The 23,155-nt window shown below is 44.0% G+C and overlaps 1 protein-coding gene across 2 annotated transcripts in view; it reads left to right on the forward strand.

The window, feature by feature from the left end:
• The first annotated feature begins 8,050 nt into the window (after positions 1-8,050).
• Positions 8,051-23,155, forward strand: part of LOC141089507 (amine sulfotransferase-like) — a 315,569-nt gene continuing 300,464 nt past the window's right edge. For both annotated transcript variants that reach the window (XM_073575966.1, XM_073575964.1), the window contains exon 1: positions 8,051-8,142. The gene's annotated coding sequence lies outside the window, so the exon portion shown is untranslated. The remainder of the gene's footprint in view (positions 8,143-23,155) is intronic.

Consider the following 23,155-nt stretch of genomic DNA (forward strand, 5'->3'; position numbering starts at 1 on the left):
CACACGTGCTGCTAGTGAAGAGATCCTTCTCCTTACGGGACCTTCCAAACTGGACCAATCAGGTCCCAGCATTCACCCACTTGTGACCAGACCTCAGGTACCTTATATGGTCCATAACCACACCCACAGGTGATCACATGGCTATGACCTCACCCAAGGTCCTATTGCAGACAACCACACACAGGCTTCCCTGACACATTGTAACAGAACGTACTAGTCAGCAGTACCTCTGCTGATCATTATGATCTTTCAGTATCCTACACCTATCAGGGCAATGGAAATGTTTATATGGCTGTCCTGGGACACCCACACAGCGCCCCCTAGTGGACACAGCAGTCACTGCACCACAACATGTTGCTGATTAGTCTGCAGCTTTTTCTGCAGAGAATCCATATCTCTTGGCAGAAACCGCAGGGTAAAACACGTGCATTTTTCTTGCGGATTCCTAGCATGTGTACAGCGGATTTGATGCAGGTTCTAGTGAGGTTTGGCAGTGCGGATGAGAGAGAGAGATTGATGATTTGTATGTCCTGGAACGTACACTGCAGCTGCGATTCCGCAAAAAAGAAGTAACATGCTGCGGAAAATAAACCGCAGCAAATCTGCTTGGAATTTTCCGCAGCATTTGCACAGCGGATTTGATTTTCCATAGGTTTACATGGTACTGTTAGCCGCATGGAAACTGCTGCGGATCCGCTGAACCAAATCCGCTGTGGATCCGCAGCAAAAACCGCAGCGTGTGCACACACCCTTAGTGATCCATTAGTGATCGTTCTGTTCCCATCATTCTTTCTCAGATGGTGGAAAGAGACCGGGAAATAAGTGTTGAATGACTGAACTCAGCGCATGTAAATACAATCGAAATGCTTCTGTGATGTGCAATATGTTAGCATTTGGGGCCCCATTTTAAACTTTGCCTAGGGCCCCACTTTGCCTAAAACCGGCCCTGAATGCAGCAAACATATAACTTCACACTATCGCCATCTGCTGTCAGGCTAGTGTAAAGTCCTCCTTTACATAAACAATAAGTCCTTTTCTGTTGCATATGTCAACACCCTTTCTCAACAGTAAGGACATATTCTGTCAAACCCAACTTTTTTATTAGTCTCTGGTTTTTATCAGCATTCATCTTTGTGAAGATGTCTGCTGTCATTTCTTCAGTAGGACAATATTCTAACTTCAAGACTCCTTGTTCCTGATGAACTCTCAAGAAATGATACTTCACATCAATATGCTTGGTTCTTGGATTGACTCTTTCCATCTGAGCAAGAACAAGACATCCTTGATTGTCCTCTTTCAATTTTGTCGGTTCCAACTGTGGTTGTCCTAAATCTGTCAACAATTGTCTTAACCACAGAACTTCTTGACTTGCATGTGCTACGGCAACATACTCTGCTTCTGTTGAAGACAGTGTCACAATTGACTGTTTCTTACATGTCCAATTTATTGGTCCACCTGAGAGGAAAAAAATATGTCCACTGGTAGATCTTCGGTCAGTTGGCTCTCCAGCCCAATCTGCATCAACGTATCCTGTTAAAATGCATTTATCACTTGTGGGTAGTTTGAGCATAACGTTGCTGGTTCCTTTCAAATAACGCAATATCTCTTTACAGCATTCCAGTAAGCTTTATCTGGTTTTGACACCTTTCTACTCAGGATTCCTACTGCTGCTGCGAAGTTTGGCCTTGTAACAGTCTCTAGATACAGTAGTTTTCCTATTGCTGTTCTGTACTCTTCATTATTTAGTAACATATTTTTCTCACTATTCATCTCTTTAACCCCTTCATGACCCAGCCTATTTTGACTTTAATGACCTGGCCATTTTTTGTAATTCTGACCAGTGTCCCTTTATGAGGTAATAATTCAGGAACGCTTCAACTCATCCTAGCGATTCTGAGATCGTTTTTTCGTGACATATCGGGCTTCATGAAAGTGGTAAATTTAGGTCGATAATTATTTACTTTTATTTGTGAAAAAAATGGAAATTTAGCGAAAATTTTTATTCTGTTAAACCAGAGAGTTATGTGAAACAAAATAGCCAATAAATAACATTTCCCACATATCTACTTTACATCAGCGCAATTTTGGAAACAAAATTTAATTTTGTTAGGAAATTATAAGGGTTAAAAGTTGACTAGCGATTTCTCATTTTTACAACAAAATTTACAAAACCATTTTTTTTAGGGACCATCTCACATTTGAAGTCACTTTGAGAGGTCTATATGGCAGAAAATACCCAAAAGTGACACCATTCTAAAAACTGCACCCCTCAAGCTACTCAAAACTACATTCAAGAAGATTATTAACCCTCTAGGTGCTTCACAGGAACTAAAGCAACGTGGAAGGAAAAAATGGACATTTTAATTTTTCCAACAAAAATTTTCTTTTAGCATCAATTTTTTCACTTTCACATGGGTAACATAATAAAATGTATCCTAATATTTGTTGGGCAATTTCTCCTGAGTACAACGATACCTTATATGTGGTCATAAACCACTGTTTGGGCGCACGGCATGGCTCAGAAGGGAAGGAGCGCCATTTGACTTTTTTAATGGAAAATATGCTGGAATATTTAGCGGACGCCATGTAGTGTTTGGAGAGTCCCTGTGTGCCTAAACATGGGAGCTTCCCCAGAAGTGACCCCATTTTGTTAACTAGACCCTCCAAGGAACTTATCTAGATGCATAATGAGCATGTTGAATCCCCATGTGCTTCACAAATTGAGCCGTAAAAAAAAAGTCCTTTTTTTCACAAAAATTTTCTTTTAGCCTCAGTTTTTTCATTTTCACATGGGCAACAGGGTAAAATGGATGCTAAGATTTGTTGGGCAATTTCTTCTGAGTACAAGATACCTCATATGTGGTCATAAACCACTGTTTGGGCGCACGGCAGGGCCCGTAAGGGAAGGAGCGCCATTTGACTTCTTGAATAGAAAATTAGCTCCAATCGTTAGCGGACACCATGTCGCGTTTGGAGAGTCCATGTGTGCCTAAACATTGGAGCTCCCCCACCAGTGACCCCATTTTGGAAACTAGACCCCGAAGGAACTTATCTAGATGTGTGGTGAGCACTTTGAATCCCCAAGTGCTTCACAGAAGATTATAATGCAGAGCAGAGTAAATAAAAGATCTTTTTTTTCCCTCAAAAATGATTTTTTTAGCCCGCTATTTTTTATTTTCACAAGGGTAACAGGAGAAATTGGACCCCAAAAGTTGTTGTCCAGTTTGTCCTGAGTACTCTGGTACCACATATGAGGGGGGAACCACTGTTTGGGCGCACGGCAGGGCTCAGAAGGGAAGGAGCGCCATTTGACTTTTTGAATGGAAAATTAGCTGCAATCGTTAGCGGACACCATGTCATGTTTGGAGAGCCCCTGTGTGCCTAAACTTTGGAGCTCCCCCACAAATGATACCCATTTTGGAAACTAGACCCCCTAAGGAACTTATCCAGATGCATAGTGAGCACTTTGAACCCCCAGGTGCATCACAGAAGTTTATAACGTAGAGCCGTGAAAATAAAAAATCAATTTTTTCCTCAAAAAATGATTTTTTAGCCCGCTAATTTTTATTATCACAATGGTAACAGGAGAAATTGGACCCCTAACGTTGTTGAACAGTTTCTCCTGAGTACGCTGGTACCCCATATGTGGGAGGGAACCACACGTTGGGGCTCGGAAGGGAAGTAGTGACGTTTTGAAATGCCGGCTTGATGGAATGGTCTGTGCGACAAGTCCTGCATAAGCTGGATTTACTGATCCTTATATAGGATAGGGTCCTGATTTACTGCAATGTTAAGCTACAAGTTTGCTTCTATGTTGGTCACATGAAGCCAAAGATTTGCATCATCAGTTATTTCTTTGTGTTCTGGGCTGCCAAGAGGGAGAATGATCGACTGGGAGGTAGAAATTTGGGCTTTAAAAATATAAACATTTCCTGGAGGGGTATTCTGGGTTTGAGATGTTGGCAGGTTTTGCCAGAAGTGGTCAATATAAGTAGGCAGTCTCCATTCCCTATGATTTTGCAAATTCATGCGGGTAGTAATGATGTTTGGAATCAAAGGTTGTCTGAAATACTTACCATGATGAGATCCGATTAGGATCATTTTCCTTTATTTTTTTTCCAAAATAAAGAACTGTGTGATCTGAAATTATCCAAAGGGATGTGAGCAGTGCTCCAAGGAAGCAGAATCCATCAAGAGGACCCAGAGAACAATCAATAACAGAATGGCACATTTCATTCGATACCATACGAGTGTGGTAGTCAGACACCGACAACTGGAGGGTGATAATAGGCGTCTTATGTTTCAAGATGAGGCCCAGCATATAGATTTTGAGTTGGACATATTTTTGACTGGTCTTGAGGACAGCCTGGAGCATGCTCTTTTTCTGATGGCTCCTCCTTGGCTTATATAATTTGAAAACTGGTGACCTCGTGGATTTGCATACCAGTTTGCTGTATCGCACATCTCTTGTACCTGTGTGTCAAGTTTGTTGCTGGTTTTTGTAAAAGAAAAAAGAGAATAAAACTGTGATCGACTTCCACCTGTCTTGGTTTTCTGTTCTTCATTTTATATATACATGGTCGGACTGGCCCACCGTAGAACCGGAGGATTCTCCGGTGGGCCCTGGCTCTGACACCTGCTGGCATAATGGCCAGCAGCTGCCTAGGGCCCCCACTGCTCCAGGGGCCCCCAGCCAGTGGTGTGTTGCTAATAGCAGCACACCCAGCTGCTATGGTGCCCCTGAGTCAAAGGGGGCCCTCCCGCTGCCAGGAGCAGCAGCTGGACACAAGCCCCTGTCCCCACTGCTAAAGACAAATGAATATTCACGCTTCATCACGCCCCCATGAATGCCATTTCTCATTAATAGCGGGCAGTGTTAGTCATCAAGCTGCGGCTAACACTGCCTGCTGGTGCTGCTGAATCCGAGCTCCGGAGGTGGGCCCCTAAAGGGGGGGCAAACCCTAATTGAGATCCTTGCAGCTTTTGACCGGAACGGAGCTGCAGGGATCCAAGTCATGATCCGACACTGTCCTCCTTCCTGCTGGCCTGCCCGGCACTTCCTGTCTGACTCAGGGAGGCTGGATGATGTGATCATTCAGCCTGACTGTTTCAGAGAGGAAGCTGCCGGGATGTGCTGCTGGGTATCTGCGGAGTGGTGAGTGTGTGTGTGTGGTGCGGTGCTTTGCGTGTGAGAGAATGGTGTGATGCTGTCTGTGTGAGGTGCTGTATGTATGATGGTGTGGTGGGGGGGAGGTAATGATGATGGTGAGGAGGCAATGATAATGGTGGTGAGGAGGTGATGATGGTGGTGGGGGGGAGGCAGTGATGATGGTAAGGAGGCAATGATAATGGTGATGAGGAGGTGATGATGGTGGTGGGGGAAGACAATGATGATGGTGGTGAGGAGGCAATGGTAATGGTGGTGAGGAGGCGATGGTTGTGGGGGGAGGCAATGATGATGGTGGTGGGGGGAGGCATTGATGATGATGAGGAGGCAATGATGATGGTGGGGGAAGGCAATGATGATGGTGGTAAGGAGGCGATGATGGTGGTGGGGAGAGGCAGTAATGATGGTGACGAGGCAATGATGATGGTGGTGAGGAGGCAATGATGATGGTGGGGGAAGGCAATTATGGTGGTGAGACGATGATGATGGTGGTGGGAGGGAGGCAGTGATGATGGTGAGGAGGCAATGATGATGGTGGGGGAAGGCAATGATGATGGTGGTGAGAAGGTGATGGTGGTGGGGGGAGGCAGTGATGATGGTGAGGAGGCAATGATGGTGGTGGTGAGGAGGCGATGATGATGGTGGTGAGGAGGCGATGATGATGCTGGTGAGGAAGCAATGATCATGGTGGTAAGGAGGCGATGATGGTGGTGAGGAGAGGCAGTAATGATGGTGAGGAGGCAATGATGATGGTGGTGAGGAGGCAATGATGATGGTGGGGGAGGCAATGATGGTGGTGAGGCGATGATGATGGTGGTGGGAAGAGGCAGTAATGATGGTGAGGAGGCAGTGATGATGGTGGTGAGGAGGCAATGATGATGGTGGGGGAGGCAATGATGGTGGTGAGGCGATGATGATGGTGGTGGGAGGGAGGGAGGCAGTGATGATGGTGAGGAGGCAATGATGATAGTGGTGAGGAGGCGATGATGATGGTGGTGAGGAGGTGATGATGCTGGTGAGGAGGCGATGATGGTGGTGGGGAGAGGCAGTAATGATGGTGAGGAGGCAATGATGATGGTGGTGAGGAGGCAATGATGATGGTGGGGGAAGGCAATGATGGTGGTGAGGCGATGATGATGGTGGTGGGAGGGAGGCAGTGATGATGGTGAGGAGGCAATGATGATGATGGTGAGGAGGCGATGATGATGCTTGTGAGGAGGCAATGATGATGGTGGTAAGGAGGCGATGATGGTGGTGGGGAGAGGCAGTAATGATGGTGAGGAGGCAATGATGATGGTGGTGAGGATGCAATGATGGTGGTGAGGCGATGATGATGGTGGTGGGGAGAGGCAGTAATGATGGTGAGGAGGCAATGATGATGGTGGTGAAGATGCAATGATGGTGGTGAAGCGATGATGATGTGGTGGGGAGAGGCAGTAATGATGGTGAGGAGGCAATGATGATGGTGGGGGAAGGCAATGATGGTGGTGAGGTGATGATGATGGTGGTGGGAGGGAGGCAGTGATGATGGTGAGGAGGTAATGATGATGGTGGTGAGGAGGCGATGATGATGGTGGTGAGGAGGCGATGATGATGCTTGTGAGGAGGCAATGATGATGGTGGTAAGGAGGCGATGATGGTGGTGGGGAGAGGCAGTAATGATGGTGAGGAGGCAATGATGATGGTGGTGAGGATGCAATAATGGTGGTGAGGTGATGATGATGGTGGTGGGGAGAGGCAGTAATGATGGTGAGGAGGCAATGATGATGGTGGTGAGGAGGCAATGATGATGGTGGGGGAGGCAATGATGGTGGTGAGGCGATGATGATAGTGGTGGGAGGGAGGCAGTGATGATGGTGAGGAGGCAATGATGATGGTGGGGGAAGGCAATGATGATGGTTGTGAGGAGGTGATGGTGGTGGGGGGAGGCAGTGATGATGGTGAGGAGGCAATGATGATGGTGGTGAGGAGGCGATGATGATGGTGGTGAGGAGGCAATGATGATAATGGGGAGGTAATGATGGTAGTGGGGGGAGGCAATGATGGAGGTGTTGGAATGGGCAATAATGGGGGTGTTGAGGGAGAAACAGTGATGGTTGTGGTGTAAAGGACAATGATGGTAGTGGTGGAAAGGACAATGGTAGTGGTGGAGGAGGCAATGATGGAGGTGGTGATGAGGACAATGGTGGAGGGGTGCTGCATTATACCCTTGGGGGGGCTGCATTATGCCCTATGAGGGGGCTACATTATATTCTGTGGTGGGCTGCATTATATTCTGTGTGAGGGCTGCATTATACTATATGAGGGGGGCTGCATTATGCCATATGAGGATGCTACATTATATTCTATGGGGGGGCGGCATTATAACTTATGAAGGGGTTGCATTATATTTTGTGGGGTGCTGTATTATACCGTATGAGGGGGGTGCATTATATTCTATGAGGGGGCTACCCCAAACAGTGCTACATAATTAAGATGTGTACTACCATATATTATACCCTGATTTTAGCGCATTTTACCTCAGAATTGGTGGTCTTGTATTTATTTCTATGTAGCTATATAGTGGGTCCCAAGAATGATTTTCTCTGGTGGGCCCAAGATGCTCCAGTCCGATGCTGCATATATATCTAAATATATGGGGCCTTAGTTATGCTTGTCTTCTCTCTACAGTCTGTTAAAGCAAAATACTTTGCTCTTTGTAGTGAAGCTGATGCCTCAAGATAATTTATCTGACAGAACCGGAGTAACTGATACTGGTAATTATCCTTAAGCGATTTCCCTTAGTTCTTGGTAGGCTTCCAGGCAAATTTTTACTTTAAAAAGTTCCAGATGAATATGGGGTGTGTCCCAAAGTTGCTAATGGTCATTTATTGCAAAGAGAACATAAGCAGTGCAGGGTTTAACTAGGGACAACAGAGAAGCAGACAAGTCTGAAGGAGGAAACTATACATTTCTGAAGAGACCATATAAAAGAGGTGAGAAACAATGTTTTGTTTTTTTTAGGTTAAGTTTTATGTGGGGCTCCTGGCTCCAAACCAACATTTAGTCTCCATTCTGTCTAGCAGGTGTCACTGTGTTTTGCTGATTTGATCTGCAAACAGTATGCTCCGCCAAAATCATTATTTTCTTTGTTAAGCCCTGATGGCTGCTTGTTGCTCCTTGTAGAAGATAATTTTCGATCATGTATGCACATAATGCTATGTACTTGTGCAGCAGTCATGTTGCAGCTTTTGAACCACAATAGCCCTGTTTCCCTGCATAACCACTTAAACTCTCAGGAAAGTGCCTGTGCCACCTGAAAAGCCACAAGTCCATTACAATCTGCCATGTTTTCTTCAAACAATGCAGCTGTTAAACAATTAAATTAAGCGACTGTGCAGCGATACAGTGTAATGACCACAGAGGCACAGAGATTTTACAGTTAAAAGCCACAGCATGACCACGGAGTGTGAACATAGCCTAATACAGATTAATTAGAGCAAACTATTCAATATGTAAACTAGTACTTTACTATTAAAAAAAATATCCTTTATAAGTAGAAATATTCCATTTCTATCAGATTCAGCATATTACCACCAAAACATTTTAGCTGTTTGATCAAATTCTATTGAATGTTAAGTGTTGAGATATAAAATTGCCATTGAAACATAAAGTATGTGTAGTCATAAGATGAAGCTGTTTCATGTAGAATATACTGAGACTCGGCAGTATGAGTATGGAGACAGCAGACTTATGCTACTAATCCTTCGCTGCTGCCCTTGGGTGTCAGACTAACTCTCATGAAATATAAATATATATGATAGTTTAATCTTAAGGCCGGGATCACACATGCGAGGAATACGGCCAAGTCTCGCATGTTAATACCCTGCATTGCCGCCGACACTCGGGAGCGGCGCATGCGGCTCCATGTGTTGCTATGCGGCCGCACACACCGATCTGAGTGCCGGCGGCAATGCAGGGTATTAACATGCGAGACTTGGCCGTATTCCTCGCATGTGTGATCCTAGCCTTAAAGTGTAAATTCTCTTTAATTCAATCAGTGCATAGTAGTGTGCTGCTGTTGTGTGGTGAGTGTGAAAGTTGCAACATCTCTGTTTCAACACTCAAAATAGAATGTTCAGGATCTTATTCTGTGCAAAGCAGTAGAGTAGCAGCAAACTACGTAACCGCTATGGCACCTGGCATCACACCTTCAACTGTATCGGATCCTGGGTGCTGATAGAGTAGAAAGCAATGATGGAAGAAGGCACCGCCATTACATCATGCTGGTCTGCTGAACTGTGAAAGAGCTGTAGACCACACGCTGATGAGACCGGAGGAGGAGAGATGAGTATTTTTGTTTTATTTTTTGTTTTAAATCAATGAGGGTCATTATACTGTTTCAAGAGCTGTGTAGAGGCCCTAAAAGAGTTTGCAGGGTTATGTGTGGTCTTGATACAGTTTGCAGGGCTATATGGGAGCCCTTATACAGTTTACAGGGCTATGTTTGGGTCATTAACAGTGTGAAGGGCTATATGTAGGCCATTATACTGTTTGGCATGCTATGTGAGGGCCATTATACTGTTTGGAGAGCTACAGTATGTGGGGGCCATTATATAATTTGCAGGGCTATGCGTGGGACATTAAGCTATGTGGAGAGTGATCTGTGGGCCATTATGGGTCGCCCTCCCAGGGCTGTGGGATACTCGGTACCGGGCTGGTATCAGTGGGATGTGTCACAGTGGCAGTGACCCGGACCGTGGCCCTGGGCGCCCAAGTAATAGGAAAATGTGAATGGTGGAATGTAGTTAGATGAATAGTTCGTGACGCCACCTGTCGTGCTCGGCAAGGGAGGTGTTAAGCCGACGCTGCATGCAGATCCGCTGGGACTGATGGTATGATGCAGCAAAGATGTAAAAGCTCCCCATAGGTGAAGCTGTAGTCCCAGGGCAGTGTAGATGGGGTTGGCACGGGGATGTAGCGTTGCCAGAAAGGTAGGAAGCAGACAAGACAAAGCGGGGTGCAATTTCTGTACCTTTACTCGATAAATGCAGTCCAGGGTCCTGGTTACAGATGGTACCGGAGCAGGCTAGCCTGGAAGCAACTCAGGAATTCTCTCTCAGCAGATGGGCTGTGCAGTCTCCTTCCTAGCGCTTACTTGAGGGATCTCCAGTACTGAGATACACTGAAGTTCCTCCTGTCAGATGTTCCCAAGAACTCTACTTGTACGGCAGACAACTGTAGCTTGTTCCAGGGACTCCTCACTCCTAAGTCCCGGCTCACTATCCGTGTTGCTGTTGTGCCCTCAAGTCTTAGATGGGAGTATTGCATTTACAGCCTTCTACTCCTCTGGTGTCTGCTGTAGGAACATCAGTGTCCATACAGCCGTGGAGACCAGGCTCCAGTTCATGTGCTCTTACGGGAGATGAGCTCTTCCTCTCAGGTCTATCTCAGCGCTCCTTCCACACGTCTGCACACTTCACCCTCTGCAGACTAACTCCTCACTCTTTCCACTTGGCCCTCAGAGAGCACTCCTCCCCTTAATCCCGGTTCAGAGTTCCCCCTGCTGGCCTGGAGTGGAACTGTGTTGCATGCATAGATTGAGTGCGAGAGAGACCCGTCATTGCCTCCAAGCCTGGCATTACCCTCCCCTGGAGGAAGGCAAAGCCACTGTGGTGACCATACTCCTGGGGGTGCCACATTCCCCCCTAGTGCAAGTCAGCTCTCCTGGGCTGAACAAAACATGAAGCATATAAACAGTTAAACAATAATAATTGTACAAGATTTAAAAATGAAAAAGTTACAAAAACTAAGTGCTTCAAACATGGTCCTATGATGATAAGTCCAAGCATCAATGTCCATGGTCCATTCGTCCATTCCTGGGCAAATGGTGAACTATTATCAAGGAAAGTTTTTAACCACACGAAGTCCTGTGGTCCAATGTCCATAAACAAGGGGAAAAAAAATGGAAAATTTAAAGGAAAGTCTTACAGGTTACCTGTAGGTACAAAAGCTTAAACAGTTACATATTTACAGACAGGTTAACAGTTACAATACTCAACTTTATTTTTTATTGGACAGTTATATGCGGAATCTAACTGGAAGTATGCCTTGGGTGATACGAGTAGATCTGCGTAACACTGGTGTTGTAATGGCCCTTACTGATTGTGTGGTTCTAACTACCGGTGTAGTATGTGAACTGGGTGGCACATGTCTACGTGTTCTTAGAGTCACTATGGGCATGTCAGATTCACTTCTGGCAGGGCGAGGGTTCTCTGTCTCCACTGCTGGTGTAGCATCTGCTGCCTGATTTTCCTGATCTTCAGGGTTTTCTGGAATCACGTCTTCCTGTGCTACCAATTGGGGAAATGTCAACACTGGCACCACTATAGCATAATTTACTTTAGTCCAATTCGCAGGGAATTCTCCAAGTATTGTGCTGACCTTCTCTTCTTCCTCTATGGGTTGGATGTTATCTGGTTCTTCCACTCTTTCCTTCAACAGGTCAGGACATAGTTTCAGGTGATCTCTTGATATTGCTGCTGAGGTTTCTCCTCCATCTTTGCTAATAAGGCATACCTTGGTATTATCAAAGTTTGAGGGCAGAATGGTATAAGGTTCAGCTTCCCATTGATCCTCCAATTTGTGCAGTCTTCTTTTCCTTTTAAAGACTTGTTCTCCTGGCGACAAAGGAACGGCAGGTGCATTTTTATTGTAAAGCTTCTCCTGCTTTTGTCTTGCCTGAGCTAGACTCTTTTACACGCATTCTTGAAGTCTTCTGTGCTGTTGTTGTCTTTCTGTATCCCAGTCAGCATCTGGTGACATTACTTCAGGCGTAAGGACTCCCATGTCCAAATCAATAGGCAGTTTACCAGGTCTTGCTCTCATTAACAAGGCTGGGGTACAGTTGGTGGAATTCACTGGAATATGGTTGTAGAGGTCCACCAGATCTGGCAACTTCTCTGGCCACAGATTTCTCTCCTCCAAGGGCAAAGTCTTCAGTAGGTCAATCACTACCTGGTTCATCTTCTCACACATGCCATTGGTCTGTGGGTGGTACTGTTGTACGGATCTTCTTACAACCATACAAGTTACAGAATTCCTGGAACACTTCTGCCTCGAAAGCTGGACCTTGATCTGTAAGCACTCTTTCAGGATGTCCATGTGGTCTACAGAAGTGCTGTTGGAATACTCTGGCTGCTGTCCTGGCTGTTTGATCTTTGACAGGCACAACTACCAGGAATCTTGAGTAGTGGTCCACGATGGTAAGAGCATAGATGTATCCTGAGCGGCTTGGAACCAGCTTCACATGGTCCAGGGCGACCAACTCGAGTGGCTGTTTGGTTACAATTGGCTGCAGAGGAGCTCTCTAGCTGTTTCGATCCTTTCTGCGCAGGTTACATTGTCCACATTCTCGGCACCACTTTTCAATGGTTTTCCTAATACCAGCCCAATAGAATCTCTCTCGGAGCAAAGCATCCAACTTCTTCCATCCGAAGTGTCCAGCTCCATTGTGGTATGCTTCTAGGACCATTGATGCCTCTCTCTTTTGGACTACCACCTGCCAGACCAGCTCATGAGTACGGGCATTGATACTCCTCCGACACAGCTTTCCTTCATAGATGAACAGCCGGCCTCTCTCCTTCCACAACTGCTGGGCTTCTTCAGGAGCATCCGACTCTGGGCATGAGTCAGCTTGTGACAGTAGCTTCTTCACCAGGCGGACTGCAGGGTCACTATCTTGCGTTTCTTCCCAGTCATGATGGGGCAATTGATTCAGAGTGACCTCCTTCAAGCCAGACCGTCAGTTTCTCACTCCTTGGGCACGTTGGGCCGCAATTGGCCGGTGGAAGGGAGGAAGCTCTATTTCTTCAAGAGCCTCAGGGTTTTCTCCTGCATCTGGCAAATTAGGCATCCTGGACAGCGCGTCAGCATTGGCATTTTTGTGCCCTGCTCGGTACTTGATGGTGAATTCATAGTTAGATAGCCGAGCCATCCATCGCTGCTCCAGTGCACCTAGTTTTGCAGTTTCCAAGTGGGTCAACGGATTGTTGTCCGTGAAGATAGTAAACTTGGCGGAGGCTAGGTAATGTTTGAATCTTTCGATGACAGCCCAGACTATGGCAAGGAACTCCAGCTTGAAAGAACTGTAGTTGTCAGGATTACTTTCAGTGGGACGCAGCTTCCTGCTGGCGTAGGAGATCACTCTTTCTTTTCCATTCTGTACCTGTGACAGTACTGCTCCTAGTCCCACATTGCTGGCATCAGTGTACAGCACAAAGGGTTTGTCATAATCTGGGTAGGCCAGAACTTCGTCACCTGTGAGAGCCATCTTCAGCCGAGTGAAGGATCTCTCCAACTCTTCAGTCCATTCAAAGGTGGAATTTTTCTGTTTGGTCTTCTAGGACTGCCCCACCAGAAGATTTTGCATAGGGGTGGCTATTTCAGTAAAGCCTTTGATGAATCTTCGGTAGTAGCCTACCAGTTCAAGGAATTGGCGTACTTCATGAAGGTTGCTGGGCTTCGGCCAGTCCAGGATGACTGTGACCTTGTCAGGATCTGGTGCCACACCTTCTGCACTGACCACATGACCGAGGTACTGTACCTTGGGCTTCAGGAGGTGGCATTTGGAAGGCTTCACCTTCAGGCCAAAATTGGACAAAGCTTCAAACACTTCAGCTAGGTGTTCCAGATGATCTTCATAGGTTTTGGAGAAAACAATGACATCATCCAGGTACAACAGGACCGTCTCAAAGTTCATGTGTCCCAGGCAGCACTTCATCAGCCGTTGAAATGTTCCTGGAGTGGTGCAGAGCCCGAATGGCATATAGTTGAACTCACAGAGACTCATTGGAGTGGTAAATGCTGTTTTCTCCTTGTCTGCCTCTGCCACAGGAACCTGCCAATACCCACTAGTGAGATCTAAGGTGGAAAAGTAGTTAGCAGTTTTAAGTGCAGCTAATAATTCCTCAATTCTAGGTAATGGGTAAGCATCTTTATGTGTAATGCTGTTAATTTTCCTGTAATCACACACATTCTCATGGTACCATCTTTTTTCTTTACAAAAACTAGATGTGGTTGGCACAGGGATGTAGCGGTGCCGGAAAGGTAGGAAGCAGACAAGACAAAGCGGGGTGCAATTTCTGTACCTTTACTCGATAAATGCAGTCCAGGATCCTGGTTACAGATAGTACCGGAGCAGGCTAGCCTGGAAGCAACTCAGGAATTCTCTCTCAGCAGATGGGCTGTGCAGTCTCCTTCCTAGCACTTACTTGACGGATCTCCAGTACTGAGTTACATTGAAGTTCCTCCTGTCAGATGTTCCCAAGAACTCTACTTGTACGGCAGACAACTGTAGCCTGTTCCAGGGACTCCTCACTCCTAAGTCCCGGCTCACTATCCATGTTGCTGTTGTGCCCTCAAGTCTTAGATGGGAGTATTGCGTTTACAGCCTTCTACTCCTCTGGTGTCTGCTGTAGGACCATCAGTGTCCATACAGCCGTGGAGACCAGGTTCCAGTTCATGCGCTCTTACGAGAGATGAGCTCTTCCTCTCAGCTCTATCTCAGCGCTCCTTCCACACGTCTGCACACTTCACCCTCCGCAGACTAACTCCTCACTCTTTCCTCTTGGCCCTCAGAGAGAACTCCTCCCCTTAATCCCGGTTCAGAGTTCCCCCTGCTGGTCTGGAGTGGAACTGTGTTGCATGCATAGATTGACTGTGAGAGAGACCCGTCATTTCCTCCAAGCCTGACATTACCCTCCCCTGGAGAAAGGCAAAGCCACTGTGGAGACCATACTCCTGGGGGCGCCACAAATATGCAGTTTGCTGGACTATGTGGGGGTCATTAAACAAGTTTGCAGAGCTATGTGGGAGCCATTATATTGTTTGGAGGGCTAGTGGGTCCATTGTACTGTGTGCAAGTCATTGTACAATGTGGAGGGTTATGTAGGGACCATTTTACTCTAGGAAAAAGCAATTAGTTCCAGCTGCGTGTAAAAAAATTTCTTCTTTATTTCAACATTAAAATTATGTCATCTTCATAGTATGCCATACACACGGACACGGCAACGCGTTTCGATCTGTAAGATCTTTGTCAGAGCCATAGAGATACACTGATCTCAGCTGCATATATACTGCATTTGATCCAATGACATGCACAAAAACAATCACATGACAATTAACTCATTAAAATTACATAGCAATGTACAAAATAAATTAAAATACATGTTGCAAAAGAAAAATATTTATCTTTTCAACAATAATGAAGCATTAGGTCATTTCGTTTATTTAAACCATTCGGGGATCGGACATCTAGGTGATAAATCCAAAAAGCCTCTCTTGTTAACAGGCGTCGCTTTGAATCTCCACCGCGGAAAGGAATTTTAACCTGTTCTATTCCTTGCACTTTAAAACTCGAGATGTTTCTAGCATGGTGCCTAATGAAATGCTGCGACACAGCTGATATATTACGATTCATGTTATTCGTATTTTCAATATCATGTAGATGTTCCCTAATGCGCATCTTCATTTTTCTAGATGTACACCCTATATATGATAATTTGCAAATGGTGCAATCTATCTTGTATATTACATTAGTTGAATTACAATTAATATATTGTTTTATGGTATATTGCACTTTATTTGCCGCATCAGAAAATTTTTTTGTAACATTTGCATGTCTACATGTTTTGCATTTTGTAGCTCCACATCTGAAAAAACCATTACAGGTTAACCAGGTTTTATTAGTTGTATTTTTAAGAGAAAATAAATTAGGTGATAATTTGTCTCCCAATGTAGGTGCTCTTCTCGATACTATATTAATACCTGGCTTTAATATATCTGCCAATTTTCTATCTTCATATAAAATGGGCAAATATCTATTAATGATTCCCTTGATTTGTGGAAATTGGCGACTGAACTGAAAACAAATATACGGTTTCTTTCCAATAACTGTCTCATTTGCGTTGCCACCAGAAAAAATCATTTCATTATGTTTTTTATTTTTTACTATTTGTTGTGCTCGATTCAAAGACCAATCCGGATACATGCGATTTTTTAATTTTTTCTTTACATGTTCCAGTTCACTATCTAGATTACTCTCTTCACTACAATTACGTTTAACCCTTGTGAGTTCTCCTTCTGGTATTGCTTTAAGGGTATGTTTATTGTGACTGCTGGTTGCATGTAAAATAGTATTCCCACTATAGGGTTTATGATGTGTTTTCGTAGAGATTATTTCCCCCTCAACACCAAATAAATCCAAATCCAAAAAAGATATATGTTCCATATTATGTTCATGCGTAAATTTAATATTATATTGGTTAGAATTTACATATGACATAAAGGCAGGTATGGCAGATACATCTCCATCCCAAATTAATAGGGTATCATCGATATATCTGCCATACCATGCCACCTGTCCATAAAAAGGATTGGAATCTGAGAAAATGAATTCATATTCCCAAAACAACATAACCAGATTTGCAAGGGACGGTGAAAATTTTGCTCCCATGGCTACTCCCTTCAACTGTAAATAATAACACTGGTTGAAGGAGAAAAAATTATGTGACATCAAAAATATTACTACTTGCAAAATATAATTGATTAAATCCATAGAGTAGTTACTAAACCTTTTTAAATGAAATTGCAAAGCTCTTATTGCTAAATCATGAGGGATACATGTATATAATGATACTACATCGCAACTCAGCCATGAATATGATGACAACCACATCTTGTTAGAGAACATTTGTAACACCTGTTTGGAATCTCTAATATAGCCAGGCATCCTCTGTACAAGGGGTTGCAACAATGTGTCGACCCATTGTGACAAATGCTCATGTGCTGAACCGATGCCTGAGACAATCGGACGCATAGGAGGAATGCCGCAGCCTTTGTGTATTTTGGGTACTCCATATATGATTGGAAGCACCGGTTTTTTCACTTGCAGATATTCTGCCTGTTTTTTAGTAATAACTCCTATCTCCAAACCTTCCATGATAATTTGATTAGTTTTATCCCTAAATTGTTCTAAAGGGTTATAATCCAGTTTCCTGTATGTCAATTCATCTGACAATAACTCAATCATTTTATCATAATAATCTCTAGAAGTGCAATATACCATAAAACAATATATTAATTGTAATTCAACTAATGTAATATACAAGATAGATTGCACCATTTGCAAATTATCATATATAGGGTGTACATCTAGAAAAATGAAGATGCGCATTAGGGAACATCTACATGATATTGAAAATACGAATAACATGAATCGTAATATATCAGCTGTGTCGCAGCATTTCATTAGGCACCATGCTAGAAACATCTCGAGTTTTAAAGTGCAAGGAATAGAACAGGTTAAAATTCCTTTCCGCGGTGGAGATTCAAAGCGACGCCTGTTAACAAGAGAGGCTTTTTGGATTTATCACCTAGATGTCCGATCCCCGAATGGTTTAAATAAACGAAATGACCTAATGCTTCATTATTGTTGAAAAGATAAATATTTTTCTTTTGCAACATGTATTTTAATTTATTTTGTACATTGCTATGTAATTTTAATGAGTTAATTGTCATGTGATTGTTTTTGTGCATGTCATTGGATCAAATGCAGTATATATGCAGCTGAGATCAGTGTTTCTCTATGGCTCTGACAAAGATCTTACAGATCGAAACGCGTTGCCGTGTCCGTGTGTATGGCATACTATGAAGATGACATAATTTTAATGTTGAAATAAAGAAGAAATTTTTTTACACGCAGCTGGAACTAATTGCTTTTTCCTATTGATCACACGTCAGTCCAGACGGAGCTCCGAGGTCTGCGGTCTACATTTGGTGAGCTGGCTTTTGTTTGTTTTTATGTTATGGTTGGACTGCCTTGCTCCCAGATCATTATCTATTGATGGACATCTAAAGTACTAACATTGTTTATACAAGAATATTTTCGTCTTGCCTACACGGGATAACATTCTCAGAGGTCACGTTTTAATATGGCCACAGATCTGAACAGGGATCGGTCTTTAAAGGCTGCAGAGGTTTTTTCTAATCAGCAAGAGCCAGACAGCAGTGTTACAGGCTTTAATGAATGTCTGAATAATTTGGAAAAACTCCGTATGCAGGAAATGAAACTGTGGTGGGATCATGAAACGCTTAACAATTATGTAAGCAAAGAAATGATACCGAGAGGTTTGCGAATAGAGTTGAGCGATACCATCCGATACTTCAAAGTATCGTATCGGATGGTATCGGCCGATCTTTAAAAAAAGTATCGGTATCGCCGATTCCGATACCGGAAGTCCCATTCAAGTCTATGGGACTTCCGGTATCGGAATAAGAAAAACCCTTTCCTGCCCTTGTACAGCCTCTCTGGGGTCTGTACGGGCCTTTCGGGGGGCTGTGCCGGCCTGCCAGGGGGTCTGTGCAGGCTCCGGTGGTCTGTGCCGGCCTGCCGGTGGTCTGTGCAGGCTCCGGGGGGCTGTGCCGGCCTGCCGGGGGGCTGTGCCGGCCTGCCGGGGGGCTGTGCCGGCCTGCCAGGGGGTCTGTGCAGGCTCCGGTGGTCTGTGCCGGCCTGCCGGTGGTCTGTGCAGGCTCCGGGGGGCTGTGCCGGCCTGCCGGGGGGCTGTGCCGGCCTGCCGGTGGTCTGTGCAGGCTCCGGGGGTCTGTGCAGGCATCGTCCGATGGGACTACAAGTCCCATCGGGCGATGCCTGCTACCATGACAGTGATTGACACATTAGCCAATGATGGGACAGTAGTAGTCCCATCATCCGGTTAATGTGTTAAATGTAAAAAAAAAAAAAAAATTACATGCTACATTCATACTACATACTACATACATGCTACATTCATACTACATGCAACATACATACTACATATATACTACATGCATGCTACATACATACTACATATATACTACATGCATGCTACATACATACTACATGCTACATGCATGCTACATACATACTACATACATGCTACATATATACTACATACATACCACATATATACTACATACATACCACATACATACTACATGCATGCTACATATATACTACATGCATGCTACATACATACTACATATATACTACATGCATGCTACATACATACTACATGCTACATGCATGCTACATACATACTACATACATGCTACATATATACTACATACATACTACATATATACTACATGCATGCTACATATATACTACATACATACTACATATATACTACATGCATGCTACATACATACTACATGCTACATGCATGCTACATACATACTACATACATACTACATACTACATACATACCACATATATACTACATACATACAATACATTCATACAATACATACATAGACATACAGTACATATAACATAGAGTAACATACTTACCAATACTTGTCACATTGTTCCCCGAAGCCATTGTCGTCTACGGAATAAATATTAACATAACAAACCACAAAAATACTCACCCACGATCCGAAGCAGTCCACGAGTGTGTCCCACGACGATCTTGGGTAGAGAACTGCAGCATCAGCTGATGCTGCCGTTCTCTACGGGCTGCAGGAATCCAATGACGGAAGGTAGGTATCCTTCCGCACTGTATTCCTCCGCCACTTAAAAAAAAAAAGTCCCTAGTCTCACTTTATGCCATTGCTGTGTGGGAAATTCCCACGCAGCAATGGCATAAAGTGAGACTAGGGACTTTTTTTTTTTAAGTGGCGGAGGAATACAGTGCGGAAGGATACCTACCTTCCGTCATTGGATTCCTGCAGCCCGTAGAGAACGGCAGCATCATCTGATGCTGCAGTTCTCTACCCAAGATCGTCGTGGGACACACTCGTGGACTGCTTCGGATCGTGGGTGAGTATTTTTGTGGTTTGTTATGTTAATATTTATTCCGGAAAGACAATGGCTTCGGGGAACAATGTGACAAGTATTGGTAAGTATGTTACTCTATGTTATATGTACTGTATGTCTATGTATGTATTGTATGAATGTATTGTATGTATGTAGTATATATGTGGTATGTATGTAGCATGTAGTATGTATGTAGTATGTATGTAGCATGCATGTAGCATGTAGTATGTATGTAGCATGCATGTAGTATATATGTAGTATGTATGTAGCATGCATGTAGTATATATGTAGCATGTATGTAGTATGTATGTGGTATGTATGTAGCATGTAGTATATATGTAGCATGCATGTAGTATATATGTAGTATGTATGTAGTATGTATGTAGCATGTATGTAGTATATATGTAGTATGTATGTAGTATATATGTAGCATGCATGTAGTATATATGTAGCATGCATGTAGTATATATGTAGTATGTATGTAGTATATATGTAGCATGTATGTAGTATGTATGTAGCATGCATGTAGCATGTAGTATGTATGTAGCATGCATGTAGTATATATGTAGTATGTATGTAGCATGCATGTAGTATATATGTAGCATGCATGTAGTATGTATGTAGTATGTATGTAGTATGTATGTAGCATGCAGTATGTATGTAGTATGTATGTAGTATATATGTAGTATGTATGTAGCATGCATGTAGTATGTATGTAGCATGCATGTAGTATGTATGTAGCATGTATGTAGTATGTATGTAGTATATATGTAGTATGTATGTAGCATGTAGTATGTATGTAGTATTTTTTTTTTTTTTTTTTAACATTTAACACATTAGCCGGATGATGGGACTACTACAGTCCCATCATTGGCTAATGTGTCAATCACTGTCATGGTAGCAGGCATCGCCCGATGGGACTTGTAGTCCCATCGGACGATGCTTGCACAGACCCCCGGACATCAGCACAGCCCCCCGGCAGGCCGGCACAGCCCCCCGGCAGGCCGGTACAGACCCCCACAGGGTGCACAGCCCCCCGGCAGGCCGGCACAGCCCCCCGGCAGGCCGGCAGAGACCCCGGGCAGTCCACACAGCCCCCCGGCAGGCCGGCACAGCCCCCCGGCAGGCCGGCACAGCCCCCCGGCAGGCCGGTACAGACCCCCACAGGGTGCACAGCCCCCCGGCAGGCCGGCACAGCCCCCCGGCAGGCCGGTACAGACCCCCACAGGGTGCACAGCCCCCCGGCAGGCCGGCACAGCCCCCCGGCAGGCCGGCAGAGACCCCGGGCAGTCCACACAGCCCCCCGGCAGGCCGGCACAGCCCCCCGGCAGGCCGGCAGAGACCCCCGGAAGGCCCGAAATGACGGCGCATCATGATGCGCACACACCGCGCATCATGATGACGTCAGGCCGTCAATCAACTGAACTTCCGATTCCGATGCCGAATTCCGATATTGAAAAAATATCGGAAGTCGGTATCGGAATTCCGATACAGCAAGTATCGGCCGATACCCGATACTTGCGGTATCGGAATGCTCAACACTATTTGCGAATTAAAAAAATTCCCACCACAATTTACTCGGATGAATTCATAGAGCAATGGAACACTATTCTAAGCAATTGTTCTCAGAATTTAATGAAACTGATTGTTCGGCAGGAAGAGTCTAAACTGAAAGACATTCAGCAGGAGATGGAAACAGTTAACTCGTCTATACTGCAATATAAGACATTGGCATGGTTTGATTCTTCCATAGCAAAAATAAATGAGAAAGTCTCAGCTTTGGAAGAAGAAGTTATTACCAGAAAAAAGAAAAAATTTGTGCGAGATACTAATGATTACACAAGTAATAAAGTATATGACTGGGGCAAGTGGACTAATTTTGATAAATCTCCTAAGTCCATTCTTAAACATAGCCATGCTCATAAAAAACGCAAATATTCAAGAGCTAGACCTAATAAACCGCATGTTTCCTTTACATCATCAGACCCGGACTCCTCTGATAATTACTTGAGTGCTTCAGATGATAATGCATCAACCAGTGTGAACATAGGCCAACATTTTTCAAAAAACGCAAGAGGCGCGGGGGTCGCAAGCACCACAGGCGCATTAGGAATTACTACCCGCAAGAAGCATTATATGACCAAGTAATTAAGAATGTGCAAAATTATTCATCCAGAGATTTAACTCCAGATCAAATTGAGATCTTATCTTTGGGGTTAAACTTTGCTCCGGATCAGGACTTTGATTTGTTCACAACTATACTAGATGTGAATAAGTTCATGCGGAACTTGACTGTTAAAAAACACTTTTTGAATGATTCACAAACAACAATGAATGAAGAAGGAGAATGTGATGACAACACTCAGATAATAACTAACGAATTTTTACATATGAACTTTCAGGAGCAGGTGTCATTGGTAACTTTACAAGATTTGGACACAGAAAAAAATAGAGACATGGAATATGTTAACCAGTCATCAAATTTTTCCACAAAAAAATCCCTATTTTTATCCGGTCCACGCGAGATCTGAGTGTATGGACCGATTTCAAGATATAGTGGAGAAGGAATTGCAAATTTTGTTTAATCAAAAAAATAGTAAATTTAAAAATCTATCCGGCAAGCAATTAATAGCCCTAAGAGAATTAAAATCAATGACAGATATTGTTATAAAAATGTCAGATAAAGGTGGGGTAGTTGTGGTTCTAGATTCTAGAGATTATTATGATAAAATGATTGAGTTATTGTCAGATGAATTGACATACAGGAAACTGGATTATAACCCTTTAGAACAATTTAGGGATAAAACTAATCAAATTATCATGGAAGGTTTGGAGATAGGAGTTATTACTAAAAAACAGGCAGAATATCTGCAAGTGAAAAAACCGGTGCTTCCAATCATATATGGAGTACCCAAAATACACAAAGGCTGCGGCATTCCTCCTATGCGTCCGATTGTCTCAGGCATCGGTTCAGCACATGAGCATTTGTCACAATGGGTCGACACATTGTTGCAACCCCTTGTACAGAGGATGCCTGGCTATATTAGAGATTCCAAACAGGTGTTACAAATGTTCTCTAACAAGATGTGGTTGTCATCATATTCATGGCTGAGTTGCGATGTAGTATCATTATATACATGTATCCCTCATGA

This window comes from Dendrobates tinctorius, unplaced genomic scaffold, assembly GCF_039654945.1.
Source record: "Dendrobates tinctorius isolate UK_male_01 unplaced genomic scaffold, ASM3965494v1 ptg000046l, whole genome shotgun sequence".
Lineage (NCBI taxonomy): Eukaryota > Metazoa > Chordata > Amphibia > Anura > Dendrobatidae > Dendrobates > Dendrobates tinctorius.